This window comes from Nicotiana tabacum, chromosome 6 (genome assembly GCF_000715075.1).
Source record: "Nicotiana tabacum cultivar K326 chromosome 6, ASM71507v2, whole genome shotgun sequence".
Taxonomy (NCBI): domain Eukaryota; kingdom Viridiplantae; phylum Streptophyta; class Magnoliopsida; order Solanales; family Solanaceae; genus Nicotiana; species Nicotiana tabacum.
The window spans coordinates 7,671,244-7,691,136 of record NC_134085.1 but is presented as its reverse complement, the minus strand read 5'-3'; positions in this window follow the sequence as shown (position 1 = coordinate 7,691,136).

Sequence of the window (19,893 nt, the reverse complement as noted above, 5' to 3'; positions counted from 1 at the left end):
CATGAGTAGACACGTAAATATATAAATATATGTATATGGGATATGGGAAAAGGCTACGACATTATATACGCACCACCACTTGACGGCTAGTATATGTTGATGATGTTGCCCACAGTGGCCAAGATGATATGATGGGATGGAATCAGTGGTTTGATGATATTATGTACAACCATACCTATGCATGGCACGACATTTATACGCACGTGCATGACATTATAAACGTTTCAGAATTTACAAAGTTATTCAGGTTTAAAGATGTGTTTCTGTATTCCATGTTTCATCTATGTCTTTTACGTACTAATTTTCATGCCTTAAATACTCAGTACATTTTTCGTACTGACGCCCTATCTCACGGGGCCTGCGTTTCATGCTCGCAGGTGTCATACCTCCTTTTTCTGTCCCCGCAAGGGGTGAAGGAGTTTTTCCAATTAAAGGACAATCGAAACGGGATTTGTTTATTTATTTCATAGTCGCCACTTGGGAGATTTAGGGTGTCCCAAGTCACCGGTTTAATCCCGAATCGAGGAAAAAAATGACTTTGTTTGACAGTCCGCGAACCAGAAATCCGGATAAAGAATTCTGTTAACCCGGGAGAAGCTGTTAGGGTTCCGAATATGATTTGCAAAATCCGAAACATGAACGCGTATATGGGCAGTCGTTTGGATATTATGGGCCCAGGCCCAGCGCACACTGTATTTACTGGACCTGGGCCACTTCTTTGCCGATAAGGGCCCGGTTAGTTCATTCGATTCTGGCCCAACATTTATAAGGCAGAAATGTAAACTGGTGCTATATACTCTAACGGTATTATTGCAAGTTATAACGAGGCAGCCTTCTAAATAAAGTGAGATTAACTAGCAATGGTCAGTTTAACACTTAACATGCATTAGAAGATATACTAACCACAAACACAGCTAAAAAAATCAAGATATTGCTTACTACACCATTGCTTCTTTTCTAGCTACTAACATACATAGATAATGAGCCATTAAGTTGCCATATGTGGGTGTGTAGTTATGCATGATGACTACTTTCATTATCCAAATAGAAGATATGAATTACTATATATACAACTCAAGGTTCAATACACAACTGAAGCAAAATTCGAAAAGAGGCAACTTCAGCTCTTCACTTCTATATACATGTTTCAACTTTCAGCTTATACTGATAGAGTACCAGACTATCAGTGGTTTACCTGGGATTGGGAAAGCCAGAAGAAGAAAGGGAATGATCAGTTGAGTAGTAGCAATCACAGCAAACAGCAACAACAGAAAAACAGCAATCAGCAGCAACAAAACCCAGCAATCAGATCTTTAAAACCAAAACAAGTAATCTAGTTTGCAACCCAGCAATACCAAAACAGGTACATGCAAGGAAGAGAAGGAAACAGATGCAAAAAAGCAGTAGCCTCTGATTGTTTTGTTCAAAATCCAGCACACTCTTAACTCTATGTCACTCTGAAAACAGACTGTCCTGCTAAAGGTTGAAAGACCAGCCTTGTTTTTGTTTTTTTTTTTCTCTGAAGACTTAAAAATGTCCAACCCCTTTTTGTTCTAAATCAGCCTATTTATAAGCAAAACCCAGGCCAGCCAAGCTGCCTTGATACCTTCAGCCTTTATTCTGCCCATACCCCTTAATTCCCCATGCCTAAATGTCTTTTCTTGATGCCCACTATATTGTTCCCCATGCTTGTCCTATTTGTTTTAATCAAGAGTCATGGGAGGGGTTATAGTATTCAAATAAACTCATGCCCTTGTGTCTTGTTCCCCATTGTCATTAGATTAATAGTATTTTAAATACCACTTGACATGTTCTTAAGTTAATCCTTGATTAAACTCTGTCAAATGCCAAAATTACCCTTAACCCTTGCATATTACTGTATTACCCTAACTTTAATAGTCAGTATATAAACCCCTCTGAATTTGGCTAATCACTGAATACTGACTGTATCAACTTAAACCTAACACTGATTTCAGGTTGACCTGTTAGATTTCTACAGCTATATCCAATTCCTAGCCTAAGTTCAACTCAAAATCAGATCACAAAGGGATGTAAATCAAACCAAATGAGTTGGTCATATTGGGAGCCAATCCTGACCAACTCAGAGCCAAAATGCGAACAGGCAACAACCAACAGGCTAAGATCAAAGCAGTAATAAACAGGTTTCCATGGCAAACTATGAAGATCATGGGGTTACTCAATGAATAAGTAGTCTAGTTCAAAGACAAAACTGAACATATTCAACAGATTCATTACAAGTTAGCATACAGATGTGGTGCTGGCAAACATACATGGAGGACATTAATGAGCTACTGTCCTATTTCGTCTAATTTTCAAACAAATTAATTGACGACACTTATTTAAACAACTATACAAACTATAATAGACAGCAAACAACCAATAAAACACACAAAACAAACTAAACATTACCTCAAGATTCCCAAACTTGACAAAAAAATTAAAAACAAACCAAACTAAACATGAAAAACAGATAAAATTCATAGGAGAACAAAAGGGAAAGGGAAAAATTACCTCAGGGGATTCGAAATCAAAACTGACCCAGGCTCGAACTCGGACTCGGCCATTTTTGGGGTCGAATGGACCTTAATCGAGTGTTCTCAACTGAGAACACTTCGACTAAGGTCGAATAGACCCCATATCATCTTTTAATTTCGACAGACCTCAACTTTTGGTCTTTTTAGGGTTCTTTGTGGTTTGATTTGGGATTCGTTCAACTCTGGTTAGATTCGACCAGAACCAATGGCGTTTAGGGTGTGTGGGAGGTCAGGAGGTGTTGTGGTATGAATTTGGGGTTGGTGGGTGTAGATCTAGTTTTTGCTCGAACCTTCGAATGAAGATTCGAGACGTTCGGGGAAGATTTGAAGTAAACTGAGTATGGATTTGGAGAGAGGGGGTCATGGTGATTCAGGGGTGTTAGTCTGGTGGTCATCGCCGTCATGGTTGCTGGGTTTACGGTGGGGGAATCCTAAGGTGGCTAGGGTTTGTGAGGGTCGTTTCTGGGGACGATGATGAACAGTAGGTGAGAGGGGGGTTTGGTTTGGGTGCGTGGGGTAAGGGATTGGGGTTCTTATACGGGGTGGATGGTTCAATCCTGGCCGCTGGATCAATCAAGATCAAAGGCCAGGATTAGAGGGTTTAACCAATACATCGTCGTTTGGTTTAAGTATGGGGGTCGGTTCGAACCGGGCAACGGGTCAGGTTCAGGGAACGGGTAAGGGGGACGGATTCTGAGCCGTTGGATCATGTAAGGTCGACGGCTGGGATCGATTGCCACAGAACGACGTCGTTCCAGTGATTATGGGAACGGACCGGGCACCAGACGTTTGGACTGGGGTCTGTGTCTTGGTTTTTGGGCCTAATTTTTTGGGCCCAATCCGAGTTTTCCTTTTTTTCAACTCTTTTCTTCTTTTAATTTAATTTAAACACAATTCCTAAAATTAAAAATAAAACTACACAAATGTTAATTAACACTTACAATAATTAATACACATGTTAAAATCTTAAGAACAAAATCACTCAAAGACAACAATTAGAATAAAAAGGTATATATATTTATGTATTTCTGATTTTTCCTTTTTAGGGCGAAATGATGGTTTAATTAATTCCTAAATGCATGATTAAATCCTAAATATGCATGCACCATGTATTTTTTATATTTTTCAATTAACTATAACAAGGGTAAACATTTACGGACAAAAATAATTACCAAAATGTCACGCAAATTCTCAAAAATTGTACCCAAAGGAAAAATCGTTTTATTTTGAATTTTTTGGGAGTAATTCTTTCATAGGGCAAAAATCACGTGCTTACAGCTGCCCCTCTTTGCCTAAAGACACGGAGGGTTTTCGTGAAAAGATAAAGTGAGCGATTTTTGCCCATCTGAATACTCCGTGTGAAGGATTTTTTGAAAAAGGTTTAACCGAACCTTTGCTTCAAAGGTTTCCTACATATCCCTGGCTAGAAGGGAATCAGGTTAATGTAGTTCGGGAAGTTTTGGTAGCTGGGGCTACCGGGGAACTGTGGTTCTGCTGTTACTGCCATTGTGTGTTGTTACCACTGCTTTACCGATCTCCTTGTTACACCGTGTCAAAAGAAAACAAGAAGTTAGGCTAGAATATGAATCATAAGGTCTTGTCTATCTTCAACTTGTTTTTGCTGCTTTGCTTCTTTGTCGGCTTGTGCATCTTCCGCCACTTTTCCTTTTCATAAACTTGGGGATGGCGCTGGCCTTTTGCTTTTCTGAATGCCAGTTCTCACTGTCGGGTTTGGTCTGCTGAGAATATGGCTTCCTTCATTAAGCTTATCGGTGGTTCCTCTGGGGATACGGCTTTCTTCATCAGATTTGTTATACTGGGCATAATTTGATGTTCAAAGGCCGCTTCTCTCGCGATTTTGTCTTATCTTCTTTTGATTCATGCGCTTGAATTTGCATTGGGATCTCTTGTTACAACCTTCTGCTTTCCGGTGAGTTGCTAGTTTCAAGACCTGAAATGTAAGGACTAAAAAATATTCCGCTTGTTATACAGGTGGGCGCCTAAAACTGAAAAGTATTCCTCTCGTTATACAGGTGGGCGCCTATCTATCTAAGACATGAAAGTATTCCTCTCGTTATACAGGTGGGCGCCTATTTATCTAAAAACATGAAAATATTCCTCTCGTTATACAGGTGGGCGCCTATTTATCTAAAACATGAAAAGTATTCCTCTCGTTATATAGGTGGGCGCCTATCTATCTAAAACATGAAAAGTATTCCTCTAGTTATACAAGTGGGCGCCTATTTAGCTAAAAACATGAAAGTACTCCTCTCGTTATACAGGTGGGTGCCTATTTATCTAAAAACATGAAAATATTCCTCTCGTAATACAGTTGGCGCCTATTTATCTAAGACATGAAAAGTATTCCTCTCGTTATACAGGTGGACGCCTATTTATCTAAGACATGAAAAGTATTCCTCTTGTTATACAGGTGGGCGCCTATTTATATAAGACATGAAAATATTCCTCTCGTTATACAGGTGGGCGCTTATTTATCTAAGACATAAAAATTATTCCTCTCGTTATACAGGTGGGCGCCAATTTATCTAAGACATGAAAATATTCCTCTCGTTATACAGGTGGGCACCTATTTATCTAAGGCATGAAAATTATTCCTCTTGTTATATAGGTGGCCGCCTATTTATCTAAGACATGAAAATATTCCTCTCGTTATACAGATGGGCGCCTATTTATCTAAGACATGAAAATATTCCTCTCGTTATATAGATGGGCGCCTATTTATCTAAGACATGAAAATTATTCCTCTTGTTATACAGGTGGGCACCTATTTATCTAAGACATGAAAATATTCCTCTCGTTATACAGGTGGGCGCCTATTTATCTAAGACATGAAAATATTCCTCTCGTTATACAGGTGGGCGCCTATTTATCTAAGACATGAAAATATTCCTCTCGTTATACAGGTGGGCGCCTATTTATCTAAAAACATGAAAATATTCCTCTCGTTATACAGGTGGGCGCCTATTTATCTAAAAATATGAAAATATTCCTCTCGTTATATAGTTGGCGCCTATTTATCTAAGACATGAAAAGTATTCCTCTTGTTATACAGGTGGGCGCCTATTTATCTAAGACATGAAAAGTATTCCTCTCGTTATACAGGTGGGCGCCTATTTATCTAAGACATGAAAAGTATTCCTCTTGTTATACAGGTGGGCGCCTATTTATCTAAGACATGAAAATATTCCTCTCGTTATACAGGTGGGCGCCTATTTATCTAAGACATGAAAATATTCCTCTCGTTATACAGGTGGGCGCCTATTTATTTAAAAACATGAAAATATTCCTCTCGTTATACAGGTGGGCGCCTATTTATCTAAAAACATGAAAATATTCCTCTCGTTATATAGTTGGCGCCTAGTTATCTAAGACATGAAAAGTATTCCTCTCGTTATATAGGTGGGCGCCTATTTATCTAAGACATGAAAAGTATTCCTCTCGTTATACAGGTGGGCGTCTATCTATCTAAAACATGAAAAGTATTCCTCTTGTTATACAGGTGGGCGCCTATTTATCTAAGACATGAAAATATTCCTCTCGTTATACAGGTGGGCGCTTATTTATCTAAGACATGAAAATTATTCCTCTCGTTATATAGGTGGGCGCCTATTTATCTAAGACTTGAAAATATTCCTCTCGTTATACAGGTGGGCACCTATTTATCTAAGACATGAAAATTATTCCTCTTGTTATATAGGTGGGCGCCTATTTATCTAAGACATGAAAATATTCCTCTCGTTATACAGGTGGGCGCCTATTTATCTAAGACATGAAAATATTCCTCTCGTTATACAGGTGGGCGCCTATTTATCTAAGACATGAAAATTATTCCTCTCGTTATACAGGTGGGCGCCTATTTATCTAAGACATGAAAATATTCCTCTCGTTATACAGGTGGGCGCCTATTTATCTAAGACATGAAAATATTCCTCTCGTTATACAGGTGGGCGCCTATTTATCTAAGACATGAAAAGTATTCCTCTTGTTATACAGGTGGGCGCCTATTTATCTAAGACATGAAAATATTCCTCTCGTTATACAGGTGGGCGCTTATTTATCTAAGACATAAAAATTATTCCTCTCGTTATACAGGTGGGCGCCAATTTATCTAAGACATGAAAATATTCCTCTCGTTATACAGGTGGGCACCTATTTATCTAAGGCATGAAAATTATTCCTCTTGTTATATAGGTGGCCGCCTATTTATCTAAGACATGAAAATATTCCTCTCGTTATACAGATGGGCGCCTATTTATCTAAGACATGAAAATATTCCTCTCGTTATATAGATGGGCGCCTATTTATCTAAGACATGAAAATATTTGAGTTTGTTTCCTCGTTCCTCCGAGAAATTTTGAAACATGGCAGAAAAATTTCTGCCCCCGTTTTGGTGATCTTCCTTGTGGCGTGTCTTTCTACCATCATCAACCTTTATTTTCCTGTAGAAATCAAAGAAAATCTTGTTAGTTTAACGTGGTGAGTGATCGTGTCACTCCCGCTGGGGATGGTTTTTTTTTCATTCCCTCTCCCTTGCTCTGTGCTCCCCAAAACTTAGTTGGGGATAACGTTACTTGCTCGGGATGATATTTCTGTTGGGGATGGTTTTTCCATTTATCCCTTCCCTGCTGTTTTTTTTTTCAAAACATGTTGGGGGAGTCTTCTTCAATTCCAACACTACTCCCTTCAGAATTTTATTTTCCCTCAGTACTGCAGGGGATAAAATGTTATCATCTGGGGATAACTTTATTGAGGATAGGACTGTTGGGGGTTATTTTGCTGCGGATCAATTCTCTCTTTCTCCTTCTCCCCTTCTGTGTTGTCTGACCACCTGGGAACTTGGTCAGTTATCTATCGAAGTTCTGTCGGGGGTCCTCTTGAAACTTGGTCCATAAGTTCCTCAACCGTTGTTTTCTGCTTTTCTCCATGTTCCCCTTAACTTTCTAGGCCAGTTTGTCATTCGGTCTTGCAACAAACGCCCTTTGTCTTATTGCCTTGTCTTTGGCCTGTCCCCTTCGCATTTTGCTTTGTACCATTTTGGCCACTGGTAGTAAACTCTAAAAAAATCCTTCTCAAAACAAATTTCTGGAAAAATTCTTTTTAGAGAGAGAAATGAAAAAATAAAAAAATAGAAAAATCTTCCTGAACAAATGTTGGGGGAGAAGAAAAGGAAAGAACTTATCTGGACGGTATGACTGGTCCCAACGATCATGTCGTGCATTCTGGATTAATCGACCCAGTCTGTTTGTATCAATCAATCTTCCTGGTGGCCTCATTTGTCGGGAATAACCCGACGCCTAACTTTTGCCATATGCGGATTCTTTCTGCCGATCTCATCTTGTCGCCTTATAGTGCCCTTCGAGGGGTTTTTACTAATAAGACTCTCTCCTTTCTCTCAGCTCCCGTCGCCTTATGGTGCCTGTGAAGGTTTTCACCGATAAGACTCTCTCGTTTTATTTCTCTCATCTTTCGTTGCCTTATGGTGACTGTGATGGTTTTCACCGATAAGACTCTTTCATTTTATTTTATTTTTTCAGCTGGGGATTGGAGTGTTGCCTATATGACTCTCTATGCTGGGGATTCTTTTCGGCTATCAATTCATTTCCAGTTTATGATCCTCTTCTTTTGCTGGGAATCAGAGTGTTGTTCCCGACTTCCGTTTGCATGACTTGGCACTTCTCGGATACTGATCGGGAGGTCTTTTTTGGACATCGATATTGGTTTTGTGTGGGGTTAAAATAAAAGCTATCAAAAATTCAAAAAATAACTTTGATGGGTGAAACATTACAACTCTTGGAATCAAACCTCTTTTGAAACTTTAAAACATAACTTTTGCCCCAGTTTTCTTTGCTTGGGGGATTTTTTTTTTTTTGTGTTACTCTATGACCGAGTCATGAGGAGCCTACGTATCCTTCTTTGAGGAATCAGGTCAAACGTAGTTCCCACCGATTCCTTTGTTTTTCTTATGACCTTTATCTTATTTTCATTTTTTCTCATTTTTTCATATATTTTTCATTAGTGACTCCAAAAGAGGGGTATGAAAGAATAAATAAGGCTCAAAGGGGGAAGCAAAGGTTAAAAGTATTTGGATAGAAGAAAGAATTGCCTCCGTCATTTCATTATCCAACAAGTACCAAGTACAAACAAACGAACAAATAACTATCATAATCAAAGAAATTACATAATATCTCTTGACTGCATCAGAATTGCTATCCATGTCGACGCATCTTCCTTCGATATCTGTCAGACATAGAGCACCGTTGGATAACACTCTGGTCACAATATAAGGCCCTTGCCAATTTGGGGCAAACTTGCCTTTTGCTTCGATCTGATGTGGGAGGATCCGTTTCAATACTTGTTGCCCTACTTCAAATTTTCTGAGGCGCACCTTCTTATTGTATTCTCTTCTGATACAACTGGCCATGACACACTGCTGCCAAACATTTTTCATCTATTAAGTTCAACTGCTCCAGTCTAGCTTTGACCCATTCATCGTCGTCAATCCCGGCTTCAGCGACAATCCGGAGGGACGGAATTTCGACCTCTGCTGGTATTACTGCTTCAGTTCCGTATACCAATAAATAAGGAGTTGCACCTACTGAAGTCCGAACTGTAGTGCGATAACCCAACAAGGCAAAGGGTAATTTCTCATGTCATTGTCTAGATCCTTCTACCATCTTCCTCAGTATCTTCTTGATGTTCTTATTGGCTGCCTCAACTGCTCCATTAACCTTGGGGAGATATGGGGTGGAATTGCGGTGTGTAATCTTAAACTGTTGACATACTTCCCTCATCAAATTGCTGTTAAGATTTGCACCATTATCCGTGATGATCACTTTTGGGACCCCAAATCTACAGATGATATGGGAGTGAACAAAATCCACCATTGCCTTCTTGGTTACCGACTTGAAGGTTTTAGCTTCAACCCACTAAGTGAAGTAGTCGATGGTCACCAGAATGAATCTATGGCCGTTGGTCGCTGCCGGCTCAATAGGCCCAATGACATCCATGCCCCATGCAACAAAAGGCCATGGCGCTGATATTGTATGCAATTCTGTTGGCGGAGAATGAATCAAATCTCCGTGTATCTGACATTGATGGCATTTCTGCACGAAATTGATACAATCACGCTCCATAGTGAGCCAGTAATACCCTGCTCGAAGAATCTTCTTCGCCAATACATATCCGCTCATATGTGGCCCACAGACTCCAGCGTGCACCTCTGCCATAACTGTCGTGGCTTGACCGGCGTCTATACATCTTAACAATCCCAAATCTTGGGTTCTTCTATACAACACTCCTCTACTGAGGAAGAACCCATTTAACAATCGCCGAATGGCTCTTTTCTGGTCTCTGGTGGCCTGCTCCGGGTATATCCCCATCCTGAGGTACTCTTTTACGTCATAAAACTATTGCTCGCAATCCACGTCTTCCTCTACCATGTTGCAATAAACATGTCGATCTCGAACCTGAATGTGTAATGGTTCAACATAAATTTTATCGGGGTAATGTAGCATCGATGCTAAGGTGGCCAATGCATCGGCAACCTCGTTATGAACTCTTGGGATGTGTCTGAATTCCACTGATCGAAATTGCTTGCTCAAGTCGTGTAAACATTGTCTATATGGTATGAGTTTCAAATCCCGTGTTTCCCATTCACCCTGAATCTGATACACCAGGAGGTCCGAGTCTCCCAAGACCAAAACGTCTTGGACATCCATGTCTGCAGCTAGTCGCAGACCCAAAATGCATGCCTCATACTCAGCCATGTTTTTGGTACAATAGAAACGCAGCTGAGTTGTAATAGGATAATAATGTCCTATTTCAGAAATAAGTACCGCTCCTATTCCAACTCCCTTTGCGTTTGCGGCTCCATCAAAGAAAAGCTTCCAACCTGGTTCCTCGGGTAATTCCAGCTCACCTACATGCATTATTTCCTCGTCCGGAAAATACGTCCTCAATGGCATGTATTCTTCATCAACAGGATTCTCAGCCAAGTGATCGGCCAGCGCTTGGGCTTTCATGGTCGTCCACGTCACATAGACGATATCAAAGTCTATGAGTAAAATTTGCCATTTCGCTAACCTCCCTGTAGCCATAGGCTTCTGGAAAATATACTTTAATGGATCCAAATGGGAAATGAGGTAAGTAGTATACGAGGATAAATAGTGCTTAAATTTCTGAGCCACCCAAGTTAGGGCGCAACATGTCCTCTCGAGTTGAGTGTACTTGACCTCATATACTATAAACTTCTTGCTAAGATAATAGATGGCTTGCTCCTTCCTTCCTGTAATATCGTGTTGCCCCAACACGCAACCAAACGAATTCTCAAGGACCGTCAGATAAAGGATTAATGGTCTCCTTGGCTCAGGTGGGACCAGCACAGGCGGATTTGATAGATACCCATTGATTTGGTCGAACACTTCTTGACCTTCAACTGTTTATTCTACCGCAGCATCTTTCTTCAGCAGCCGAAATATGGGCTCACAAGTTGTCGTGAGTTGAGCGATGAACCTGCTGATATAATTTAGTCTTCCTAATAGACTCATTACCTTCGTTTTGTTCTTTGGCAGTGGCAAATCCTGGATGGATTTGATCTTGGACGGGTCTAACTCAATACCCCGTCGACTGACGATGAATCCTAACAGCTTTCCTGATGGAACCCCAAAGGCACATTTGGCCGGGTTGAGCTTAATATCATACCTTCGAAGTCTTTGAAAGAACTTCCTTAGGTCTGCTACATGGTCTTCCTGACGCCAGGACTTTATGATCACATCATCTACGTACACTTCAATTTCTTTGTGTATCATGTCATGAAACACAGTAACCATTGCTCTCATGTATGTTGCCCCAACATTCTTTAATCCAAATGTCATTACCCGGTAGCAGTAAGTTCCCCATGGCGTAATAAAAGCCGTCTTTTCCGCATCTTCTTCGTCTATTAAGATCTGATGATATCCTGCATAGCAGTCCACAAAGGATCCGATCTTGCGCCCAGCGCAATTATCGATCAAGATATGGATGTTGGGCAATGGAAAATTATCCTTAGGACTTGCCTTGTTGAGATTGTGGTAGTCGACACATACCCTGATTTTCCCATCCTTCTTTGGCACTGGCACCATATTGGCCAACCAATCGGGATATCGAGTGACCCAAATAACTTTTGCCTGCAACTGCTTGGTCACTTCTTCTTTGATTTTCACACTCATATCTGTCTTAAACTTCCTCAACTTTTGCTTGACCGGAGGGTATGCCGGGTCAGTGGGCAATTTGTGAACCACTAGATCGGTGCTTAATCCCGGCATATCATTATATGACCACGCAAAAACATCTTTGAACTCAATGAGGGCTTTGATTAGTTCCTCCCTGATGTTTGGCTCAATGTGGATGCTGATTTTGGTTTCTCTGACATTATCTGCATCCCCTATATTGACAGCTTCGGTGTCATTCAGATTAGGCTTGGGTTTCTCTTCGTACTGGCACAATTCTTTGCTTATTTCTTCGAAGTCTTCATCCTCATCATATTCGGACTCATCATCATAACCGATCTCTTGTACAATTAAGTCGGAGTCAGATTAATTTTTTAGACTAGGTCGAAGATCTGTCGTGCATGCCATGTCATTAGAACAAGTAAAAAGAAAACTGTTCAGAAAGATAAAAGAATAAAACAAAATTAAAACAAGACAAGAAGAGAGAATTTTATTAAAAATGCAGGATAACAGGGTTCACACTTTACAAAATAAAATGAGATTTGGAGTACACCCTGGAATAATCCGAAAAACAAGAAAGAAAAATCAAAGCCTACTACCAGGACTCCCCCCGGGTAGGAAGAGGAGTAACCGTCCAATTGTTGGTACTGGCCTCAGGCCCCACAAAATATATGCCTGCTCTGCTGGAACCCTCTCCGACTTCTATCACATTGACATCAGCGAACAACCTTTCGAAGCTCTGATTCAAATCCCCGTCCATCCCAATCAATGGTCCGAGAATTTTCGGGACCGGTGACCCCTTGGCACTTGCTCTAACAAAGGATCTGGAGAGACGCAGAATTGTTTTGGGAAGAACCCAAACTCTCTTCTTCATTTTCCGCGCTCGCTTTACATCTGCCGCAGTAGGTTTGAACCCTAGTCCAAAGGTCTCCAAATTCTTGGGCAAGGAGATAGGTTGAACAATCCCCTGAAGCTCAGCCCCCAGGCCTTTTCCTGGCACAAACCCATTACCCAGCATCTCTGAAACCATCATGACGGTTGCGGAAGCTACCCTGGGGTGTGGAATGCTTTTACCCTCGGGGATCTTGTTTGCTGATACTGCATCAAAAATCTGGTAAACCCAGGGACCTTTGTCACCATTGGTTTCTATGAATGGCACCTCCCATAATGCACGCAGTGTCTTCCCCATGCAGCACGACATCTTGTCTGTTCCATTCAAACTTGACCATTTGATGCAATGTGGATGGTACTGCTTTGGCCGCGTGGATCCACGGTCGTCCCAAAAACAAGTTATAAGATACCGCGGCATCCAATACCTGGAACTCCATAGTAAACTTGACCGGGCCGATGGTCAACTCGAGTATAATATCCCCCACGGTGTCCGTTCCACTTCCGTCAAATCCTCGAACACAAATGTTGTTCTTGTGGATTCAACCATGGTCAATCTTCAACTGGTTCAACGTGGATAATGGACAAATATTGGCACTCGAACCGTTATCCACCAACGCCCGAGTAACTACTGAATCTTCATATTTGACAGTCAAGTAGAGAGATTTATTATGTTCCGTGTCCTCCACTGGCAAATCATCATTAGAGAACGTTACCTTGTTTACCTCAAAAATTTTGTTGGTAATCGTTTCAAGGTGGTTCACTGAAATTTCATTGGGCACATAAGCTTCATTCAGTATCTTCATCAGGGCTCGGCGATGCTCGTCCAAATGGATCAATAGTGATAACAACGAGATCTGGGCCGGGGTTTTCTTCAATTGTTCGACAACGGAATAATCCTGCACTTTCATCTTTTTCAAGAATTCCTCCGCCTCTTCTTCTGACACGGGTTTCTTTGTTACTGCTGGGTTGGACCTTCTCAACTCCACTGGAGCAAAACACCGTCTCGATCGAGTCAGTCCATGCGCCTCACAACTATCCTCCTCTACTTACTTTCCTTTGTACATTACCACTGCCTTTTCATACTTCCAAGGCACGGCCTTGCTATCAATCACTGGCAATTGGACTACCGGCTTTATGATGACCGGTTCCCTGCAGACCCCTTTCACAACAACTACGGGTGCAGATGATGCTCCCGATACTACCAATTTGGCTGGTTCTGATTTCTTTATTGTGGTGGATGGATTCTTCCCTAATATCACCACTGGCTTGACATCTTCCCCCTTCAACTGTACCCCTGCTTCCCCACCGGTCGATCCTTCTTTCGGAGTGGCATGGATCATCATCACCGTCTGTAAGGATTTCCTTGGCTCCCCTCATTTGTGCACCAACTCGATCATGTGAGCTTCATGGTGTACTGGCAATGGGTTCTGGTTGATGTTGGGTGCCTCCAGCGTCTGGACCTCGATCTTGTTGGCATCAATAAGATCTTGTATTGCATGCCTCAACCTCCAACATTTTTTGGTTTCATGCCCTAGCATTCCTGAGCAGTACTCACAGCTTATCGATTGGTCCAAATTTTGGGGTGGGGGGTTTGGCCCCCTAGGCTCGACAAGACTCAACAAACCTAACTGCCTCAATTTGTGGAACAAGGCGGTATAGGTCTCTCCCAACTCAGTAAAGGCTCTCTGTCTCTGTAGCCTTTCATTTCTAAAAGCTTGATTTCCTCGAAAGCTTGCCCCTGGAGGGTTCCTGTAGGCCCTCGGTGGAGGATAGGCATTTTGGGGTGGAGGGTATGTGTTATGTGGAGGTGCATATGCATTTTGGGGAGCCGGCACGCGCCATTATGGGCGAACCGGAAGCTGAGTGTATGTTTGGGCTTGGTGCACGGAGAAGTGTTGTTCTTGAGGTGGATAGTAGTGTTGTGGCGGGCTATATGGATAATTTGGATCGTGGGGTCTGGGTTGGTTGTAGTATGGTTTGCCGGACCTGGACCAACCGCCTGCCTCAACCGTGGCGACGTTTTCTTTCTTTTTCCTCCCCAGCGCACCTCCCGTGCCGCTCTGAATAGCCTGGGTCATTGCCTTGAGCGCTGAGTAATTCAAGATTTTATCGGATCTCAGCCCCTCCTCTATCATAACCCCTATCTTTACTACTTCATTGAAGGATTTTCCAACCGTTGTCACCAAGTGACCAAAGTAAGTTGGATCCAGCGTTTGCAGGAAGTAGTCCACCATTTCCCCATCTCTCATGGGAGGATCAACCCTGGCTGCCTGTTCTCTCCAGCGGAAACCGAACTCACGAAAGCTCTACCCAGGCTTCTTTCTGGTCCTCAGTAATGTGAGATGGTCAGGGACTATCTCGAGATTGTATTGGAAGTGACATGCGAAAGCCTGCGCTAGATCATCCCAAGTGTACCACCTGCTGGGATCTTGCCTGGTATACCATTCCAATGCCGATCCACTTAAGCTTTGACCAAAGTAAGCTATCAGTAGCTCATCTTTGCCGCCTTCTCCTCTCATTTTGCTACAAAAGCCCCGCAAATGTGCCATAGGATCACCGTGCCCTTCGTATAAGTCAAACTTAGGCATCTTGAATCCTTCCGGGAGTTGGACGTCCGGGAAAGGGCATAGATCCTTGTAGGCCACGCTGACCTGGTTTCCCAATCCATGCATGCTCCTGAAGGATTGCTCCAGGCTTTTGAACTTCCTCATTACCTCATCCTGCTTTGGAACCTTAGCCGGATTTTCAATCTCCGTCGGGACCTCCAAGTGTGGATTATAGGTATGGGGTTTTGGTGCATTGAATGTGGGTTCAGGGGGATAGTACTGCGCATCGTGATCCTGAAACAACGGCTCACTAGTTGATCTTTGCAGCGTGGCTAGTGTGGTCCCATAAAAGTGGGAACATTTGGTGGTGGGAAATGTTGATGGGGTGGTGGAGCTTTGGAATCATAGGGCTTTCTCCCCTGATAATAGTGGTGATTCGGGAGGCTTGTTGAAGGGCCAGGGTGAGGGTATTCTGTCATATGCCCTAGTGTAGGAGTAACGGGTGGTTCAGGGTTCTTTTGTACTTTAGCCAAGGCTACCTGCATCCCATTCATTTCCAATCCGATCCTCTCTATCTTCTCCATTGCCTCTTTCAGCAACTGGCTTACTGTCCTTTCTTCCTCGACACTGTTTTCTAAAGTAGTCATGATTATTGGCACAGGTCCTTTGGATCTGGTTTGATAATGATGTGATGCCAGAACGCTTTAACAACTAATTGTCTGGTATTTTTGGAAAACAACAAACTTGTTAGCGTTAGAGTTTAATAGATTTGGTAATCGCACGTTGGGGATGCAATGTTCCTAAGTAGTTATCCGTTTCTAACATGTTTTTTCTTCAACCGCATGCGTCATCCCATCTTGCTTTATTTGTGCCTTTAAAGTGTTTTGGGAACCCTCCGCTTTCCTCTCTATTATTTTTTCTTCTTTTCCTTTTTTTCTCTTTTTCTTTTCTTTCTTTTTTTTTTCTTTTCCTTTCTTTTTAGTGGTGGTCGAATCTTATGTGGATTGCCTACGTATCACGTCCCCGCGTGAATCAGACCGGGCGTAGTTCTGCCACAAAGTAAAGACACAAAATTCTTCTGGAATCATTCAATTCATCACCAAAATTTGCTATTACAAACTACTTATTTTAGAAGAAGAATAGCAAAATACAGATTCCAAAATTCTTAACCTGACTCGAAAAACAACATATGGGAAGACAATGGACCCATAAAGTCAACAGACAAAACTCGAACTAGGGATACATTAAAGATTTCAACTTAGGTGCTCGCGAGGCATCATTCGGCCTTTCCGCAGGCTTTGGTGTAAGACCCCTTTGTAAGCTTTTCAACTCATTCATGATCCGGTGGACGTAGCCCATGACGGAGGCAAGTGGGGTATCATGAGGCATTTGCTCACATGCTAAGCATCTCATGTAAATGTAGTGCCCAATCTCATCAATCCTACCTCGAATGTTGTCCATTTCCCTGAATAATTGCTCTATTCGCCCTTTTTTTGTCCCAGTGCTTGAGAATTGTCGGTGAGTCGATCCTGGAACCTCTCCATTTGTTTTTCCATTCTGGCCATCACATCATAACAGCGCCTTCTGTCAGCTTGGGCATCTCGGGCTTGTTTAAAGACCCGCTCCTGAAGAGTGGAGTTTGTTTCTCTCAATAGTCCAATGCTCAGTTCATAATCCCTTATGACTTGTTGTAGATGCTTTCTCCGTGCCATTGTACTTTTTGCCCATCTGACCATCATTCTCGCTATGCAAGCCTCGGATCTCTCCAAGGACTCTCGGCTTTTGTTGCCCTGGCTCCTCAGCTCTGCTATCAACCTCTCATTGGACGGACTTTTCTGTTGGTCACCGACATTCTTTCTGTCTTGGCGGATTCGGGCTCTCAGGGCCTTATTTTCTTGAGTTAACCTGCTTTTCTCTCCTGTATCAGCATCAATTTGCAAGCTGCTTTGGTATTTTAGCCCCTCAATTCGCTGTTTTAGCTTGCCAATCTCGACCCGATATTCTTTTTCTTTTGCTAGCCAACCCCATTGTGCTTGCGATGATTCTACAAAGTCTTGGATGTGAGCTCTCTTAGTTGGTCTCTGGTGCTCAAGCTCTCTTCTGTACCATGTGAGGTATTTTGGCGACACTTCGCCTTTGTCCCGGTCTTGTACACAAGTATCTACTTTCATGGTTTGACATTCATTCCAGATTCTCCGAACGACAGCTTCAGGGAACTGCCCACAAGGCCCGATTTCGACCACCTGGCTACTAAGATCCTCTTCCTTTGGGACTATTTGGCATAGCCCCAACTGCCTCAATACTCTGTATGGCGCATAGGGCTGGATACTTTGAAGACCCATCAACAACAAATGAGATTCGGCGGCTGACATGTGTATGATTTCATTTATGGGTAGCCACCCAAATGCCCATTCAATCTGGTTTGCTGAGACGAAACGCAGCAGAGTGACCCATTCAGCGACCCCTTCTGGCAGGCTGACCCGTCGATCCTTGTGGAAAACTCTTCTATACAAGTCTTTTGTGATGACCCATATTTCAGAAACTGAGGGCGATGACATAGGTGTTCTATCATCCACATTTGCAGTAGTATATTGCAACCCTCAAAGAAACCTCCTCTAGTTTTGCAAACAGTGAGAGTGCGGAAGATGTCTGCTATTATCATCGGTGCCAGAGTGTTGTTGTCTTGTTTGAGCAAAGTGCTGACGACCCCAGCGACTTGTATGTTAATTTTCCCATCCTTTCTAGGGAATACCAGAAAACCCAGAAAGGCCACCATAAAAGCAATACACCTATGTCTTTCCCATTTCAGCCGGCTTTCCCGGCTGCAGATCTTACCCTCGGGATTGTTGAACCCTCCAAGATGACCGTACCTGTCGTACAGGAATGCCAAACTACAAAACCCTCTGATAATTCTGGGTTGTGTATAATTCTGCGGATCTTTACGTTGTCTAAGAACCTGTGTATGGTCAGGTCCTTGGTGCAATAAGATACTACTCTCTTATAGGGATTTTAGGACATCCAATGTACCCTGCCAGTTCCTCTAGTGTCGGTGTGAGCTCAAAGTCTGAAAAATGAAATACATTGTGTGCTGGGTCCCAAAATGAAATTAACGCCCTTATAAAGTCCCCTCGCGGGTCAATGTCCAGTAACCCGACCAAGTTTCCTAAGTACATCTTGACTGTATCTCGCCCTGATTCTTCCAAGTCGTTCCACCACATGCGTAAGCCCAAAGGGATCCCGTTTACAATGGCCCCAAATGAATTCCTACTCGTGCTCATTCTGCACATTTATTAAGGTGATTTAGACAAAAAGCAAAATCTTTGTTTGACTCAAAAACTAATTTTCCCATTTTTCCCTAATTTTCGAGAAAAGAAAGACTGATTTTCCAAATATGGCCTTTTGACTCTTCAGGGATGAAGATTTTAAGGCTGTAGGGATTTAACCGGCCGAAAGGTAAAAGAATGATCAAAGGTGGTTGTTTATACAAAGTCAGCCTTCCGGCGTCCCTTTTAGGAAACATTCGGCTATTTTTGCAAAATGGCATCGCCTGATTCTTTTATAAAAGTGGCAACATTTTGTCATTTTTCTGGTCATTTTTGCAAAATGGGAAGTTGGACCCGATGAGGGTTTCCTACGTATCTCACATCCGGTGAGAATCAAACCAACGTAGTTCGGGTAAGAAAAATTAATTAAATCATGATTCCAATTTTCTTTCTTCAAAAATCAAAATTTTGGCAGAGTTCTCACATTATTTGGACATTGGTTTTTTTTTAAATGAGCAGCTCTCAATTTTTCAAAATTTCCGTTTTCACCCACCGGTCAACATGCAAGTTCGAAGCAAATTAAATGCGTCAACAAACAAGATGGAGCATGATGGTCTTTTTTGTTTCAGGTTGCTTCCTAGACGGGCCCAACCCCTGTGTTGAGCCCCCTAAGTCAAATGCAACGTGATTCAAATAAACGTTTCCTACTAGGGATCCGACATGAAGTCATGTTTTACTAAGTTTCAAAACTGGGTTTTGTTCTAGACCTGGCTTACCCGAGCGGACAACTCGAGTCGAGGAGGGGGCAACTTACCGGGGACCTGCGAGATCATCCAGCTTCGAAGCTTATCCTAGACTCTTTCTACTTGGGTATGACACTAACAGAATAGTGAGTCTCAAACCAGTGAGCAGCATCCCCGGAGGTAAGAAGAGAAGGGTTCAGCACAGTTTATATATACAATCAAATAATATCAAAGCGGTAACACACATCATTTGCATATGAAGCACATATCTCATGACAATATCAGATAATAAACAAAGCCAAATAAAACAATTGTTCTAAGCTCGAATTTCTAACCCTGAACCAGTGGTTCTGGGTTGCGCATCCCCAGCAGAGTCGCCAGAGCTATCACACCTCCTTTTTCCGTCCCCGCAAGGGGTGAAGGAGTTTTTCCAATTAAAGGACAATCGGAACGGGATTTGTTTATTTTTTTCAGAGTCGCCACTTGGGAGATTTAGGGTGTCCCAAGGCACCGGTTTAATCCCGAATCGAGGAAAAGAATGACTATGTTTAACAGTTCGCGAACCAGAAATCCGAATAAGGAATTTTGTTAACCTAGGAGAAGGTGTTAGGCATTCCCGAGTTCCGTGGTTCTAGCACGGTCGCTCAACTGTCATATTTATCTTGATT